The sequence below is a fragment of the Syngnathoides biaculeatus genome, chromosome 6 (assembly GCF_019802595.1).
Source record: "Syngnathoides biaculeatus isolate LvHL_M chromosome 6, ASM1980259v1, whole genome shotgun sequence".
In the NCBI taxonomy this organism is placed as follows: domain Eukaryota; kingdom Metazoa; phylum Chordata; class Actinopteri; order Syngnathiformes; family Syngnathidae; genus Syngnathoides; species Syngnathoides biaculeatus.
In genome coordinates this window covers 33632188-33648387 of record NC_084645.1, presented here as the reverse complement: position 1 = coordinate 33648387, position 16200 = coordinate 33632188, and positions in this window count along the sequence as shown.

Genomic DNA, 16200 nt, shown 5'->3' with positions numbered 1-16200 from the left:
CCACCTCGCCAAGTGCACGTGGCCGTGGAGACTGACCCGCCTCCTCGCCATTCCCACGTCGAGGTTATGGCGGTTCCGAGCAGAGCTCACGCGGCAGTTGGAACTGACCCGCTCCCGAGACACGCCCACGTGTCAGTTTCGACTGGCTCCCTGCCTACTCAGGTTCACGTTGCCCTGGAAATGGATTCGCCACCGCGCCACGCCCACGTTGCTGTTTCAACGGATGCACTGCAAGCTCACGTGTCAGTGGGGACCGACCCGATGCCGCCTCACGCTGCTGTCCAGGAGGTGGCGACGTCTCTACGGCCGCTTCTCGTCCGTGCTCTGGAGTGGCAGTGGCGACCGGCCCACGGACGCTCCACACTCCTGCTCTGTCGGCGACGGGCACGCCCATACGTTCCTGTCCAGGAGGTGGCGACGGTGACACTGACGCTGCCTTCTCACGTTCCTGTCCAGGAGGTGGCGACGGTGACACTGACGCTGCCTTCTCACGTTCCTGTCCAGGAGGTGGCGACGGGGTCGCTGTCTTCTCACGTTCCTGTCCAGGAGGAGGCGGCGACGGGGTCGCTGTCTTCTCAAGTTGCTGTCCAGGAGGGGGCGGTACTGGCGCCGCCTTCTCAAGTTGCTGTCCAGGAGGGGGCGGTACTGGCGCCGCCTTCTCAAGTTGGTGTCCAGGAGGGGGCGGTACTGGCGCCGCCTTCTCAAGTTGCTGTCCAGGAGGGGGCGGTACTGGCGCCGCCTTCTCAAGTTGCTGTCCAGGAGGGGGCGGTACTGGCGCCGCCTTCTCAAGTTGCTGTCCAGGAGGGGGCGGTACTGGCGCCGCCTTCTCAAGTTGCTGTCCAGGAGGGGGCGGTACTGGCGCCGCCTTCTCTCGTTCCTGTCCAGGAGGGGGCGGCACTGGCGCCGCCTTCTCACGTTGCTGTCCAGGAGGGGGCGGTACTGGCGCCGCCTTCTCACGTTGCTGTCCAGGAGGGGGCGGTACTGGCGCCGCCTTCTCACATTGCTGTCCAGGAGGGGGTGGTACTGGCGCCGCCTTCTCAAGTTGCTGTCCAGGAGGGGGCGGTACTGGCGCCGCCTTCTCAAGTTGCTGTCCAGGAGGGGGCGGTACTGGCGCCGCCTTCTCAAGTTGCTGTCCAGGAGGAGGGGGGCGGTACTGGCACCGCCTTCTCAAGTTGCTGTCCAGGAGGGGGCGGTACTGGCGCTGCCTTCTCAAGTTGCTGTCCAGGAGGGGCGGCGGTACTGGCGCCGCCTTCTCAAGTTGCTGTCCAGGAGGGGGCGGCACTGGCGCCGCCTTCTCACGTTGCTGTCCAGGAGGGGGCGGTACTGGCGCCGCCTTCTCAAGTTGCTGTCCAGGAGGGGGCGGTACTGGCGCCGCCTTCTCAAGTTGCTGTCCAGGAGGGGCGGCGGTACTGGCGCCGCCTTCTCAAGTTGCTGTCCAGGAGGGGGCGGCACTGGCGCCGCCTTCTCTCGTTCCTGTGCAGGAGGGGGCGGCACTGGCGCCGCCTTCTCACGTTGCTGTCCAGGAGGGGGCGGGGTACTGGCGCCGCCTTCTCACGTTGCTCTCCAGGAGGGGGCGGGGTGGTACTGGCGCCGCCTTCTCACGTTGCTGTCCAGGAGGGGCGGCGACGGGGCCGCCTTCTCAAGTTGCTGTCCAGGAGGGGGCGGCACTGGCGCCGCCTTCTCTCGTTCCTGTCCAGGAGGGGGCGGTACTGGCGCCGCCTTCTCACGTTGCTGTCCAGGAGGGGGCGGTACTGACGCCGCCTTCTCACGTTGCTGTCCAGGAGGGGGCGGTACTGGCGCCGCCTTCTCACGTTGCTGTCCAGGAGGGGGCGGCGACGGGGTCGCCTTCTCAAGCTGCTGTCCAGGAGGGGGCGGCGACGGGGTCGCCTTCTCAAGCTGCTGTCCAGGAGGGGGCGGCGACGGGGTCGCCTTCTCAAGCTGCTGTCCAGGAGGGGGCCGTACTGGCGCCGCCTTCTCACGTTGCTGTCCAGGAGGGGGCGGTACTGGCGCCGCCTTCTCACGTTGCTGTCCAGGAGGGGGCGGCACTGGCGCCGCCTTCTCACGTTGCTGTCCAGGAGGGGGCGGCGACGGGGTCGCCTTCTCACGTTGCTGTCCAGGAGGGGGCGGTACTGGCGCCGCCTTCTCAAGCTGCTGTCCAGGAGGGGGCAGTACTGGCGCCGCCTTCTCACGTTGCTGTCCAGGAGGGGGCGGTGATGGCGCCGCCTTCTCACGTTGCTGTCCAGGAGGGGGCGGCGACGGGGTCGCCTTCTCACGTTGCTGTCCAGGAGGGGGCGGTACTGGCGCCGCCTTCTCAAGTTGCTGTCCAGGAGGGGGCGGTACTGGCGCCGCCTTCTCACGTGCTGTCCAGGAGGGGGTACTACTGGCGCCGCCTTCTCACGTTGCTGTCCAGGAGGGGGCGGCACTGGCGCCGCCTTCTCACGTTGCTGTCCAGGAGGGGGCGGCGACGGGGTCGCCTTCTCACGTTGCTGTCCAGGAGGGGGCGGTACTGGGCCCGCCTTCTCAAGCTGCTGTCCAGGAGGGGGCAGTACTGGCGCCGCCTTCTCACGTTGCTGTCCAGGAGGGGGCGGTGATGGTGCCGCCTCTCACGTTGCTGTCCAGGAGGGGGCGGCGACGGGGTCGCCTCTCACGTTGCTGTCCAGGAGGGGGCGGTACTGGCGCCGCCTTCTCAGTTGCTGTCCAGGAGGGGGCGGTACTGGCGCCGCCTTCTCACGTTGCTGTCCAGGAGGGGGCGGTACTGGCGCCGCCTTCTCACGTTGCTGTCCAGGAGGGGGCGGTACTGGCGCGCCTTCTCAAGTTGCTGTCCAGGAGGGGGCGGTACTGGCGCCGCCTTCTCAAGTCGCTGTTCAGGAGGGGCGTACTGGCGCCTCCGCCTTCTCACGTCGCTGTCCAGGAGGGGGCGGTACTGGCGCCGCCGCCTTCTCACATCGCTGTCCAGGAGGGGGCGGTACTGGCGCCGCCGCCTTCTCACGTCGCTGTCCAGGAGGGGGCGGTACTGGCGCCGCCGCCTTCTCACGTTCCTGTCCAGGAGGAGCTGGGGAGTTCGGTGGAGCCACCCTGGAGCTGGAAAGACTACGGGATGGTGGTGGTCATTGCTCTGGTCCTTCTCTCCATCATCCTATTCGCTCCAGATGGCTCCCAGCCGCTTCATGACCTGGCCTCGTTGGCGACCAATCCCTGATCGTCTTGCAACGACGGCGTGGGAGGTTCTCGTCCGGAGCAGTGGCCTGCCTCGTTCTGGTTCCTGCTTCGCAGTTTTGTTCCTCACAGAGGTCGTCCGCCCGAATCGCCCCGTGGGGACCCTGGTGCTTGGCTTCCGGGTCGTCCTCCTGACCTGTCCGCCCGGACGCCTCGTGTTTGGTGGCCTGGGGCCACCAGTCTGGGGTTCAGGGGGGGGGGGTTTCACATTCCCTGTACTAAGTTGGACTGCTGTTTCCGGTGAGGGTTGGACTCCGCCAAGGCTGCCCTTTTTTTATCAATTCTGTTCCTGTTTATAGATGTCTAGGTGCAGCAGAGGTGTAGAGGGGGTCCAGTGTGGTGGTCTCAGCATTGGCTGGCTGCTTTTTGTTGCTGTTTTTCTGAGGCAGCATGATGGACAACTGTTTTGAGCGTCTGCCTCACAGTTCTGAGGACTTGGGTTCAAATCCCATTCCCGACTGTGTGGAATTTGTAGGTTCTCCCCTTTAGGCATTCGAGTTTCCTCCCACATCCCAAAAACATGTATTAATTGGAGACTCTAAATTGCCTTTAGGTGTGATTGGGAGTGTTAATGGTTCCTTGGCTGGCAACCAGTTCAGGGTGTACCTCGTCTCCTGCCTGGGGATAGCTGGGATAGACTCCAGCAGTCCCACGATCCTTGTGAGGATAAGCGGAGGAGGATAAGACAATGGATGAATTGATCTAACAGGGTATGATACACATAAGTATCAATATGCAACACTTAATTTCTACAAATATTTAGTTTTATTTTTTGTGAAGCACTTTGTGCTGCATTTATGCATGACAGGTGCAGTACAAATAAAGTTTGAACTTGTTTTATTTGATAGAGCTCTTTAAGCCTTCACATTTTCAAATTATCACATCTACAACGTTCCGAAGAAATCTCAATGGTCTATCATTGTTGAGCTACATTTAAAATTGCCACTCACGTGGTCTTTGGGGGCAACCAGGTGCCCACAGATGGTGACCCCTGCTGTACATGGACACATAATCATTGAAGTTTCTCAACTTTTAGTGTTTGCTGAAAACAGTTGAATAATTCCATCAAAATTTGTCACTCGTAGTTTAGTTATTGTTGCTCCTATAAAAACTTGGTTTTATTTTATTTCACAGATGCCTTCCGCTCATATAAAACTCATCCGAATTTAGTTATTCCACTAGAAAAGTGCATACATATACTCATTTTAGATCACTGACTTGATGCAGTCACATGAGTCAAACAGGCCCAATTCCACACATGCAATGAAATCTCAACTAGTCTCAAGGTAACACTACCATCTAGTGGAATTTTGTAAAAATGACTATTTGTGTTTGAGGTAGAATATTTGATTGGTGGAAAAAAATCAACTGTCTGTACTACTTCTGTTCATTTGTGTGTGCTTGTGCCAATCCCATCTGATTTTGTGCTAGAGGCCGAGTGCACCCTAAACTGGTCGCAGGGCACAAATAGACAACCATTCACACTCACATTCAGACCAACGGACAATTTAGAGTTATCAATTAACCTACTATATATGTTTTTGTAATGTGGAAACCCGGGTACCGAGTACCCTGCACCCGGAAAACATGTGAATTCCACACAGACGAGGGCAGAGCCCATATTTCAACGCATGAAATCTGAACTGTCAGACAATTGTGGCAATCACCCACTGTGACGCCCGTATTTTTTTATTTTTATCATTTAAACAAGATATTTGCATTAATCCACTAAACTGTTTTCTGTTATCGCAAATTGCCAAGATTCATTGTCACATTTGCATCCTCTACTTTGGCAATGACCACTATGGCGTTTCAATGCAGTGGAGTAAATGAATGTCACGGCTTTCCTTTCAGTTTTTGCCTTTGGTTAACATTCTTTTTTTTTTTTTTTTTTTGATCTATAAATCAAGGCGTTTGATTTATAGTCCCTCCCATAAACTCAATTTACATGTATATTGCGTACAATGGTCCATAACAGAATTAAGTTGAATCGGAGGATTTGCAAAATATCTGCCCATTCTACATATGGATGGGATGCAGCACTTGGTTATGACTCATTAGTTCCTTCTCCAGGCTAAACGGCATATTGTTTGGCTTCAAAATGCACCTCTGTTCACAAATGGCCAGTCCACAGTATTTATAAAGTGTCAATATACTTACTGTACCTCATCCCACTTTCTCCAAATTGATGATTAGTGCTTTAACCTACTACACTAAAAGCTCAGAGAGGAAGTTGTCATCTTTTGAAATCTGCTGCACACACTCGATCACTCACTCCACCTCCAAAACTAATGATTGTGAAATTAGTTTCAGAGCAATCAGAAGCTCCCCCGCTAAGAGCCACTGTATCCATATGCATGAAATTGCTTGTGTTAATACGTGCTATGAATCGTGGGTAATGCAGTGGATAATTCTGACTGCATGTAGTAATGCCGGCTTCTATTAGGTTGTGAAAGCTGAAGCCCTTTGGCAAAATGTGAATAGCTGTGTATGAATAATTAAGCCTTGCTCGTGAACATTAAAAGTTGCTTATTTCAGGGAGCTTCAGGCACTGGAGGCACTTATTAGCCTTTCTTTTTTTATGTCGTTCCACGATAATGGCTCCTCATTAGTATTAGTATTTTAGCAAAGGTAAACATTTAGGTCTCTCATATTTCATCTGAGGATAAATGAAATGTGCTTCTCTCCATGTATACGAAGACTTAAGAACTTGAGTAACGGATCCGCAATGGAGTCACAGTAGCGAAGTAATGCAATGCAAGATTATGAAAAATAGTTAAATGTACGTTGTGTGACTGTGCTGAACCTCATATAATCGCCTCTCTACTCAGAGTTGGAAGCTTTGTTAGTAGGACATGATTGAGGCCTGCGCTTTCTGAAATGCCCTAAAATGCCACAAGATGTCGCCCAAACACATTCTAATAAGGGAGTAGTACATTGTGAAGAAAATTATTATGTGATCCTACATCTTGGCGGCAAGTTGGAGCAACTGGTTGGAGCGTTGGGTTCACAGTTCTGAGGACTGGTGGTTCAAATCCTGGCCCTGCCTGTGTCGAGTTTGCATGTTCTCCCCGTGCCAGGGTGGGTTTTCTACAGGGCACTCCGGTTTCCTCCCACATCCCAAAAACATGCATTATTTGGGCACTTGAAATTGCCCCGAGGTGTGATTGTGAGTGCGACTGTTGTTTGACTTTATGTGCCCTGCTATTGGGTCGCAACCAGTTCAGGGCTTACCCCGCCTCCTGCCTGATGATAGCTGGGATAGGCTCCAGCACTCCCGTGACCCTTGTAAGGATAAGGGGCTCAGAAAACAGATGGATGGATACCGCATCTTGGCTGAGAGTTTTGGATGTCGGGAATGAGCTAAGGTTGCCTTGGTTGTTATTGGAAAAAGTTATGAGACAGTTAACAGTTTAATTTCTTGTAAGATTAGTTAAAAATGATGTTGAACTGTTTTGGGATCAGTGTTTGTGGTTATAATATTTAATGTTTAAATTATTCATGTAAAGTAAACGGAACTTGCCAATTATGATAATGATGAACTTCCCTTTTCTGTCTATTAGCTGCCTTCAAAGGGTAAGTAGTTTTATTATAGTTGTATGGAATTTATAGTGATTTCATTCTTTTCATACTAGTATCCTAAAATCTTATCTAAAAAATTGCATGTATAATTATTCAGTTTTGTGATGGTGACAGTTTGCACCTGGAATAAATTACAGTACTCTCATTCAGTTGATATTATTTTCCCTATATTGTACTTTTTTAAAATTTACAATAAAGAGTATCACAGAACATCTCTCCATTTTCTGAGCCACTTATCCTCACAAGGGTCGGGGGAGTGCTGGAGCCTATCCCAGAACAGCAGTACATAAATAAGTAAATAATTTCACATTTTAAACCTCATTTTATTAAAATGGAGCCTGGGTCAAAGATTTTGAGCAATGATCAGAACTGTGTTTTACGGTTCTGGTGTGCCTCAGAGGCTTCTCAGATTTCAAACTGTACTCTGGCACTCTTAAGTTAAGGAATGCCTGGTTTTTGTTTGATTCCACACACCAGAAAGTAGGGAAAAAACAACGTTCATCTGATTTGCCAGGTTAGCTGATGTCAATGAATTGATTTTTTTTAGTTAAAGCTAATTTGTTTGCTTTCAATGAGAACCAAGGAAACCAGAAAATATTCCCATTTGAGTGCCAGAAATTGGAGGAATGTGTTTGCTACGGCAGCACGGTGGCACAACTGGTTTGTTTGAGCATTGATCACACAGTTCTGAGGTTCACAGTTTAAATCCCGGCCCCGCCTGTTTGGAGTTTGTATGTCCTCCCCGTGCCTGTGTGGGTTTTCTCCATTTCCTCCCACATCTCAAAAACATGCAACATTCATTGGACACTAAATTGCCCCTAGGTGTGATTGTGAGTGTGGCTATTTCTCTCTGTGCCCTGCGATTGGCTGGCAACTAGTTCAGGGTGTACCCTGCCTCCTGTCCGTTAACAACTGGGATGGGCTCCCACACTCCCACGACCCTCGTGAGGATAAGCGGACCAGAAGATGGATGGGTGGACATATTCTTATTTTTTACTGTCATTGTGTTTCAACAGCTCGGTTATTTAGTTGCTGTGGAATTTGAAATTGGATACGCAATATCTTGATTACCATTTATTTCACTGCAGCTTTTCTGGATTTTATGATGCACTGTAGTTGGCTATGTAACACACTTAAGTTTACGGCCCCACCGTCCCTTGTTAAGACTTGCGGCTTATCATCTTAAGGATGCATAGGAAATGGAGTTTAATGTGGCTCAGAGAGGATTAATGTGGCTCCAGGAAAGGAAAAAAAGAAAGCAATCAAGCCTGTTGCATCATGCATCTATTATCCACTGGCGCCACAGTGTGTGGTCAACGCCTGCGTGGTCAGCAGAATTTAAGGCCAGAAACAGACCCAACATAGAACTCATAATAGTAGTGTTTGTAGCTGTCTAACCCTTGACAGATTCTCATTGTCATAATTGATACATAAGATGAGTATTCAAGGATTAAGAATGGGAAAGACTCAAATAGAAAAAAAAGCATGCAGCCAGATGACTTTGCTTCATAAAGTACACAGCATAGCTGTAATGCCTTTGCTCGTTCAAATCCATATGCAAACCATTTGCTTCCCCCTCCCCTCTTAAAACCCCTGGCTCATTAGTGTTGCTTTTATGACATGAGACTTTACCTAAATGCTGTGGATTTTTCCACTTTGCTTCCTGGCCCGTTCTCAGACTTGAAGGAGGGGTTGGAGAGACATTTTCTTGTCTCAGCTGCATTCTTCTAAATCAATTTAAAAAAAGAAGAAAAGAAAAAAGAAACAGTATTTACAGATTGCTGGAAGTGGGGATAGTAATATAGTATACATACACAACATCATAAAATATAGTATTATGTAGTATAATATGATATACTCTTGTAAAATACAAGAGTGCATTAAAATATTTGTCCTGTACTGTATAATAAAGTTGGATTCGGAATTCAATCCTCAGAAGACAGTAAACCTGCACTCCACTTGATGGCAGTGTTTGCACGTAACTTTCTATGGCTGGTATTAAAAGTACTGGATAGTTTCTCGACAGTGGTAACATCAAACACATGTAGTATGGGTATAAGTATAATGGAGGTGGGGGTGGAAGTGCTTGTGTCGTGGGGTGGGGGGTCCTCAACTGCCGGGGTGCAGGCGCAGCAAGTACAGGTCACTTCTGAAGGTTATAGTGCATGTGAGACAAAGTCGTTTCACTCTGACGTGATCGTAGAAACGTTCTTCTTATTTGCTTGGTGTGGGGCCACTTACTCATTGTGATAAATAACTCACTATCGTTATGTGAACTTTTTGGGGATCTCCTCAATTGTACTCTATTTCTATAAGTCCACTACCAACGTCCTGCAGGCTTCCCCTCCTGTCCTATACTGTCCTGTTCTTCCTTCACAGTGTAACACTACTGCCCCATACAACACTCAAATTCAATGTCATTGTAATAGACGTATAATGATTTACTTTCCCAGTCTTCTTTACAAGTAGTGTATGGTCTTTTGTTGTCGTCTCTTTCTATATTATTTATCTTTTCACTGTATCGCCATTGTTTTTTTTTTTTTTTGTTTTGTTTTGGTCACTCATCATAAAAACTTTGTTCTGTCCAACTTAATTTTCAATAAAAATCCAACAGAATACGAAGCATCACCAGGGCACTTTAATACATTGTCACAGTTATCCTCATGAAGGTCACATTGGTGCTGGAGCTTATCCCAGCTATCAATGGGCAGGAGGCGGGGTTCACTGAACAGGTTGCCAGCCAATCACAGTGCACACAGAGACAAGAGACATGGCAATCGCACCTAGGGGCAATTTAAAGTCCCCAAATAATGCATGTTTTTTGGGATGTGTGAGGAAACCCACCCAGGCATGGAGAGAACATGCAAACTCCACACAGGCGTGGCTAGGATTTGAACCCCTGGTCCTCAGTACTGTGAGACCAACGCTCTACAGCTGCACCACCATGCCGCCCCTGTTTATCATAAAGGCCAGCAAATTTGTGCGTTAAACTGGCTCAAAGTTCTTACACTCCAACTTGCTCTTCAGGAGACGTGAGGCTGAGTCGCCTGACTTCCCATTAGTCGCCCTCAGCCTGCACACATGTTTCTGATAGACCTCCACAAACCCCAGTAATCTCGGGGCAAGGGAGCGGGGCAAGGGTGGGCGAGAAGTAAAGGATGAGAAAAAGAAGGGACGTTGGACTGGAAAGATGAGTGGGCGCATGAAGGGAATGCAACAACAAAAAATGGCATGTAAATTCGTCACATCAGAGAAAAGAGTAATGTTAACCAGGCTACCAAATTTGAATGAATACAAATGTTTGCTCAGTATATAGAATCAGGCTTCCAAAAACAAAAAATAAGGGCCACCTGTCAGCTCTCAGACGCTATGGGTGTGTCAAATGTATGCGCCAAAAGTAGTCAAACATACTGAGGGGGTGTGAGCTTATAAGATGTAAGTCAACATCAACTTCAAAAACAAATGATTTTTGTGGACTATAATTATAAAAGTAAGCAAACAAGTCAACTTATTCTCGTCGTTGGTGACGTCATGTCACAAATGAACACAAACAGTCGGAGAAAGCCCAGGTAGTTAGACAGTCGGCACTGTTTGACTGCAGCTGCTTATTTAGCTTATTGTTTTAATTATTGCCTCGCTCATAACTGGAGGACCTTTTTTAGAAAGCGTTTGATGAAATGATGTAGCCACCATCATTTGCTTTTGTAAAGGCTTTTTTTTTTTGGTTAGACTTTGATGTAGACAGCTGGCACTCGCCATGTACTGGTTATGTGTCCTACTTTAATCAATGACAACATACTAAATTTGCAAGTGATCATAATTTTGGGGTGGTGGTGGACTGGTAATCTGGTTTCCTCCCGCATTCCAAAAACATGCATGTTGAGTTCAGTGAAGACTGAGTGAGTGAGTTTGAATGCTTGTTTGCCTAGTTGTGCCCTGTGATTGACTGGCGACCAGTCCTCCCACCCAAAATCAGCTGGAATAGGCTGCAGCCCAGCTGTGTCTCAAATGAGGAAAAGCACAGTAAGAGAAAGACAGATTGATCAATTATCCAAAAAAAAGTCTTATCCACAGGATTAAATTAACATTTCAAGAAAAATATTATCCAAAAGCTGAAAAATATTGCTGTTAATTAAATTTTAAACTATTTTGCCGGAACAGTTTTCTAATAGTCAAGTTAATAAAACCTGCTTGTGTATTATTTTGGGGGGAATGGTGGGCTTCATGACTTTGCCGTATGAACCGTGCAAAATGTTGGTTAACACATTACCTATGTTGTGTGTAAAGCTTTCAGGTCCAGTGTTAACGCTTACAAAATTAATCTGTTCCGGAAGTTGTTTCGTAGCGTGAATGTTTTGCAAGTAGAAGAGCATTTTACATGTAAATAGCCTGATCCGCTCCAAGCCTTCTGACCCCCACCAAAAATAATCATTAAAAGTACATGATGTAGAGAATAATAAAAATGTTAATTTAGATTTGGGGTTGGGCGTCTATGCAAAGAGACACACAGCACTTAATTCCACTAAAGTTTCTTGGGACCAACGGTGAATAAAAATGAATAAACTTGCAAAAAAACTAATGAAAAAGGCTAGCATGTTTCAGTGACAGTCGAGTGCCCAAGGGAGATGAAAACCATCATAGGTAAAGATTGCCAGGAAGGATAAGAAGTTATTCTCTGACCATTTTTAAATTGCAAGTGAACATCAGAAGAGTTGAGGTAGTAGAAGTGGGGGCAGGGGGTGCATTCTAAAAGGTGGACCATGAGGAAAATGATTAACAGGGAAATTCAAAAACAGCCACGGCAGACAAAAGTCACAGGAAAAAAAAGTTACTGTGTTCTCCTACAAAAGCAGTCAGGCAGGCACAACCGCCAAAGTGAGGTCAACAGGCAGATGTAATTAAGATGGACAACTGACAGATGAGCATCAGCACTCTGAAAAGAAAACCTCCTGGTTTGGGTTGAAAATAATGACATTACATTCCCAGGCCCTCTCATTTGCTGTGCTTGTACACTCAGAATATAAAATTCAAGGGATGTATTTAAAAAAAAAAAGCCTGCTTTTATAAAGATAATCCTCACACAACATTTGACAATATATATATATATATATATATATATATTGGGGGGGATTGCAATTTGCAGTGTAGCGAATCGGATTGCAGTGTCTAATATTTTATAGTTTTGTTTCACAAAATAAAGTATCCTTGGTATGTTCTACACTGACACAAAGTACTGGTACATTAATAAACATACTCTGAGAGTGTCAATCACAATATACAAATTGTCAATGTAGGAAGTCCTAATTTATTGCCACATCAAAAGTGTCAAACTAATTTTTATCGCAGGCTACGTTGTCATTAGGATTTCCCTCACAAGGCTGTTATAAGTGTGCAATCATAAAGATCTTAAACCACCGTCATATTTGCGCAGGTTTTTTTTTCAACTGTTGTCCATGTTTGGTAACAAAAATGCTTGCAATAGCTCAATGTTGTCTTTTATGATACATGACAATTTGAAATTTTGGTACAGTCCTAAACAAGAATCATGGAAGTTGACACAAGATTTGCCTTTGCGGGCCACATAAAATCATGTGGTGGGCCAGATCTGCCCCACAGCCCTTGAGTTTGACACCTCTGAGTTACATGATTTCAGATTGTGCTGGTATACCTAATTCTTTAGTTTATTTGTGCAACTGATGCCAAAAGCCACATTTGATTAGATTGTAATTAGCTAAACAAGCATAAACAGATTTCCGAATCAGCATCAGAACCACCCTACCAACAGGAAGAGACCACCGGTACACACCCAAAAGAATTCCCCAAAATGTCAGTAAATGACTAAATCCTCTTTGGTTCAAATTGTTCTTGCAAAGATCTGTGTAAGTAGTTGGAACAATAGTTGTGAAAAGTTTGAAAAGTCAATGAACGCGGCAGTGAACCAATGAGTACACGGACAAGGTTGAGTCCATGTCACAGCATTCAGGTGAGAGGGTGGAACATGATGTAAGTAAAGGCAGGACAGAGTGACAGTGCAAACACTCACGCCCACACGCACCCAGACAACACAAACAAGACACACGGAACGGACACTGTCGCCCCGAGGAAGGAAATAAAGTGAAGTGTGTTGTCACGAGCGTGTGACGCCAGTGGAGCCTCAGTGCCACGTTTGGAGGCCTCCGGGCTTGTTTAGCTGACCTCGGTGAAAGCAAACCTCATGACAGAAGGTCTGGCATTTTGTGCGTGCGTGCGTGCGTGCGCCCGCACTGTTCTGGAGCCAGACGGTCTGCCGGCCGCCGCCAGCTTTGCTTGCTTATAACGGCTGAGAACATCCGATCCCCTCGGGGACGACTGGAGGGGAGGGCAGTGAAGCGAGGCGAGGCTACTCCTTACCACTCTCCTCTCCGTCTTTGTCTTGGCTATTTAGACAAAGAACAAGCATTAAGATGGCCATCAGCTATGTGGTGTATTATGCACGTCAATGACTGTGTGCGTAGTCGTAAGAATAGGGAACACTGAGGCATTGTTTTAAATATAAAAATGGAATGATACAGCCATTCTGGCCATGTATCTGAAGCTTTACCAACGCCTGGCCGTTATCAGCCCAAAATTGCTGTGGCAGCCGATTGTTCGTATCGTGCCTGACATATTTTATCGGAAACGACATCATTCATGATCAACAATTTACCATTTGTGAAGCACTGTGAGGCCAAAATGAAACATAGCACATTTTTTGTTGTTGTTTGTGTGCAACCCCCAAATATTTTTCCTTCAGGAAAACCAATCATCTGATCACAGTGGCAGGTTGAATGGTCTCCTGTGAGAGAAGTCTCAATGCCCCCTGCCCCGAAACCCATCATCCTCCTTCTCATCATTGTGAATGACAATGTGGCCTGCTGCCACCTTGGTCCTCTGCTTTTTTACATAAAACAGAACTAAATAACTTGAAAGTTTCCTCGTGGGATTATAAAATAAGTACATATCTATAATTATAGTTACGTACAGAATGGACAGCTTTAAAAATAAAATGTGTGTCAATAAATATATATTTCTACACATACAGTGTTTACTGTATGTACAGGCGGTTTACGATCTGTGAACTCTCTCAGACGAAAAAAAATTAGAGCAAGTGTAAAAAGACCTAAGGGGGGGAGGTAAAGGTTATTAGGTCTTTAAAAAAATGTTTATTATTTTATTTGTATGGGGGTAGGGTGTGGAGGAATGGTTTAAGTTCATCCAGTGACGTCATTGGGTCATGGAAAAAAAAAAGAGAGCAGAGCAGCAACGTCCGGTGCTGGTTGGGGACCAGAACAAAATTGTTATGCCACTGACTATCACTTTATTTTATTTTTTTATACAATTTTTAATGTCTATTTACACTTTAATAACAGCAAAAATATATCACAGTGCCAACCAAAATTGAACTCCCAAAAATCGTGTTGCTCCTGACATCCCACAGTAGGCCGTGCCTCTTAAAGGAACACAGACAATACGAATACTGCAGTATGTACAGTATTGCACTATAAAACTTTTATATATATATATATTTTTTTTTTAATCTAATACAATGTTCTTTCTTTTTCATTAAGATATAAAACACTGTGGCCTTGTTTGTGCGGCTGGAAAGAATTAATGACATTTCAGTACAGTAAATTGAGTAACAAGTTTAGTCATGGACCGTATTCAACTTATGAGTCAAGATAACACTTAATTTCAGTATTTGTATCATATCACCACCTAATTGGTCTGGCACATTTCATTGAAACATTTGCAGTTGCTTTTCCATGTCCGTGTGTACTGGGATTGTTTTGACAATGCTGTTGTGAGACTTGTCAAAAACCCAATATTCAAACTTTGTTTTCAGCAGATTGATTCCTCAAGCGGATCGTGATTAATTCTGGAGCAAGAAGGTTTTCGCAGCGCGTAGCGCGAGCAGAATACACCAATCTGAAAGCATTTCATTGACAAATATGTCCCTTTCATCCTCCCGTGTATTTTCTTCCAAGTAACTTCTTTATCATCTGGGGAGGAGGCTGTTGCTTCGTGCTCTGAAAGAAACAAATGGGCCTTAATCAGCACCAGGCGCTGGTGTTTAACCATGACAGAAGACTTCCACTCCCTCGCAGAGCTGCTGCACGCTCACTCTGGCCAGCCGGCAGAAGCCTCCACATGTGGCCCTCAGGAAAAGTGCTGGCCATTCATGAAAATACGGAACATTTTTCACACCAATAAATTGCATAACTTGCAGGGTGGAGTACTTCCCTCTTTCTCGAGGGTCCCAGAATAGTGCAGTTTATTTCCCAGTGTAACTTAAGGTGGAAAATAAACAAGGTTGATGATGTGACGATGTGGGAAGAGGCAGGCATTACATGGAGAGGAAAAAAAAAAAACAAGGCAAGAAGAGGACAAGCTGGTGTGTTGCAGGAGAAAATGTGAAATTAGTCAAAAGCAGGAGATTCATCGGACAAGAATGTTTCAACGTGTCCTGCCAACATTACAACCATACGAGCAAGGTCATAGTAACAAGAAAGTCTAATATATTGTAAATCACATTAGGGCCAAGTCCGCATGCACACGGAAAACATGTTTTCCCAATCCCGATGCACATGAAAACACATTTGCAGGCTGTCAATCTGCAACAAGCAAGAGAGGCCTCATTCAATGCTTCCCATGCGCTGTTGAATATTTATATTCACACGGGCTACTCGTATGTTTCAAACCAGCATGTGTATGCCTGCGACTGCTTCAAATAAATGTAACATAAACATGCTTGGATGTTACAAAATAGTACACAGCACTACTGTATCTTTGTTTTTCTTCACTTACTGTATTGTCAAAGATTGTATTAATCAGTGTTTAAAATGTGTTTTATTACTCAGTTATAATACACAGCAGAAAAATAATAGAGAGTGAGATGTTTTGTTAATGGGAGTTTAAAGGGCAGATTGCAATTTTAAAATAAATCACTCTTTGGCATGTTGTTCAAACATTAATTCCCACTTGAGTAGTGCAAGATGGACATGATCCCCCACCCCATGGCCTTGCAAAAAAATCAAACTTCAAACCAAAAACATTGGGAATATTAGTAACACTCCATTATGCATAAAGTGCTTCCCCGGTGTAAAAAGGTAACAGCTCAAAGCTAGGCCCCTGGTGTGTCTCAGTGATGATTGTGTGACAAATGAAAACCTCATAAGTCACGCCTTCACACTGTGATTAGTTGCTTTTCCTCTAGCGCAGTGGTCTCCTAAGCAGAGTTTCTCAGTATGATCACAAAAAAATAATAAAAATAAGCCAAATCAACCCATATTTATCAACGTCTCCTTATCAAGTTTTAGTCCAGGTTAGACATCAACTGCGCTGAGTCACAAATCACCGCTGACCACTAGAAAATGTCATCAATTC